The 2,500-nt window shown below is 33.3% G+C and overlaps 1 protein-coding gene across 5 annotated transcripts in view; it reads right to left on the bottom strand.

Moving 5' to 3' along the window:
• Positions 1-2,500, bottom strand: part of Eip93F (Ecdysone-induced protein 93F) — a 39,622-nt gene that overhangs the window by 7,680 nt on the left and 29,442 nt on the right. For all 5 annotated transcript variants that reach the window (XM_035883747.2, XM_035883748.2, XM_035883751.2 and 2 more), the window contains one exon: positions 1-2,500. This exon is cut by the window's left edge and continues 7,680 nt beyond it; it is cut by the window's right edge. The gene's annotated coding sequence lies outside the window, so the exon portion shown is untranslated.

Here is a 2,500-nt window from a genome sequence, read left to right as displayed (position 1 = left end):
GAATACATCACCTTTTGATGGACGAATAACGCTTCTTCCACGTGACCTACGACCTCGCTCTTTATCCTTTATCTTTATTTTTTATTTTTCATTATATAAAAATTTATCTCAATGTTCGATTATATTTTCAATTAATTTATTATTATCACATAAATTTATATTACTATTTAGATTTTTATTCTGTCATAAAATAATTTTTACAAAGAGATCATATGAATATAGGAATGTCGAAATGAAATGATTTTGAACAAAAAATCTTAATTATTAATAAGAAGAAAAAAGGCCGTAGTTCAAACGTAGATAGATAGCCAATCGCAAGCTTCGCAAAGAAATCTCAGGCAGTCGCGATACGAGGAGGATTTCGCAAATTCGGCCGGTCGGAGCCGCGTTTGGCTTCTCAATCTTGCCATTCTCGCGCTGAAATCTTCCGATTTTTCTTCGTCGTATATCTCTTATAATAGAATTTTAGAACCGACGTCGAAACGACTATCTTCGTTTCGATAGAGCACACCCGTTTGAACACAAATCGGTCGTTTTCGCATAGTTTTCTGTTTTTTTTTTTCTTTTTTTTTTCTTTTTTCTTTTTTTTGTTAATATCTTATCCTTTGCGTCTCCTTCTTTGTCGAGTCGATCTGCGTATACATAAATTATCGAACTCCCTCGAGAGTCGACTATTTCCTCCCTCTCGCACTCTCTCTCTCTCTCTCTCTCTCTTTCTCTCTCTCTCTCTCTCTCTCTCACTCTCACTCTCTCAATTTTTTTTTATATTTTTCTTGATTATTTTTTGTTTTTTTTTTATTTTTCGTTACTTTAGAGTCATTATATGACTAGAACCTACGAATTACGAGCGTATTAAAGCCAATCAGGAAGGTACCAAGTTTTTGATCGATCGAGGAGACAATCTTCTTTCTTCTTCTTCTTCTTCTTCTTCTTCTTCTTCCTCCTCTTCTATGTTTGGTTCAGGTATGCTCAAAACCTTGATTTGTCTTTCTTGTTCCTTCGAATATAGTCGAAAAATATGTTAAAGAATGAAAGGTTCAAGGATCCGATAAAAGATTACTTTCTTGAAGCTTCTCAATTATTGATTTAGAATAAATGGAAATTTAGCTTCGTCGAATTTAGATAAATTTAAATATCTAATATCACATCGACGTTAGATTCGAAGGAGATATAAAGAACAAGAAGGTTTTCGAATCGTGGGTCGAATCGACGTCGGTTTCATTTGCGACGTATGTGCGTGATGTATGCTGTATAAATGTCGTGTGTGTTAAAGTGTGTCATTAAACGCGCGTCCCTATATAATGAACGACAGGCCAGCTCTTCGTTGATCACGAAAATCCCAACATTCGAGAATGCGTGAATTGAAAATAGAATTTAAAAAACGGTAACCTAGCGCGTAACAGTTCGTTTTCTTCAGATTTTCATTTTAACGTATGTAAAATGTGTGTTAGTGTGCGTGTGTGCCTGGTGTACGTATTATCAGTGTGGGTGTAATCGAGTGTAATCGCGAGTGTATCGGTGTGAGCGTGTTATGTGTACCTAATTGCACTTATTCGACAAAACGGAACGTAAAATTGAACGCAAGATGGCGGTCGGACGGCCCTGGAACGTTTATCGGAGGTAATCATCGTAGCATTCCTTTCGTTTCTTTTTTTCTTTCTCTTTTAATACACTTTTTATATTCTCATGTCGCGTTCACCGTTTCGCCGTCGGTCGAGCTCGTTCGAACTAAACGTTTTCGCGTTTTATCTTGTAGTAAAAACGTAACCTCGAAACTTAGGCACAATTTGGAACTGTTTAGACCATTTACGTACGAATCACCATCGGCAAGAAACCGTATGTCTTCGTTCGAAAGAGACGAAAAAAAAAAGAAAAAAAAGAAAAATTTCTGCGACTTTTCGATTTTAGAAAAACACATTTTCATCCTTATGAAATTGTCCGATTTATTATCCGGTTATTATTATTAAATAATAGACAAAAAAAAAAAGACTTTTAAGATGACTTTCGTTTAAAGGGGAGAAAGTTTCTTGTTTTTTTCTCTTTCTCTTTTTCTTTGTTATAATTCTTTTCACGAAAAAACTAGAGCTAAATATTTAATTATTAATTCAATCTGAATACTAATCATGATATTATTGAAATATATATATATATATATATATATATATATATATATATATATAAATTTTTAATCTCTTCATGTTCGAAGACACACGGAAATCTTTCTTTCGAACCATATACCAAACGTGCGACGATACTGTGAGGTAGCTAACATCGAGTCGTTTCAGGGCCAATCGGACCAAATCTTCCGGTTTATATGAAATAAAAATTAGTGTCCTCTCCTTCGTTGATCGTACGAACGATAGCTTGCGAAATAGAGAATTTATTTTAATTCATTTATATATAGATATACATACATATATATATATATATATTTTTTTTTAAATATATATTATAATATATATTTTTTGTAATCCCTGAATATAATAAGAATAAGAGAAAA

This window comes from Vespa mandarinia, chromosome 19, assembly GCF_050613455.1.
Source record: "Vespa mandarinia isolate Hongniang chromosome 19, ASM5061345v1, whole genome shotgun sequence".
NCBI lineage: Eukaryota > Metazoa > Arthropoda > Insecta > Hymenoptera > Vespidae > Vespa > Vespa mandarinia.
Note: the sequence above shows the minus strand (reverse complement) of the source record. Positions and strands in the feature narration are given on the sequence as shown.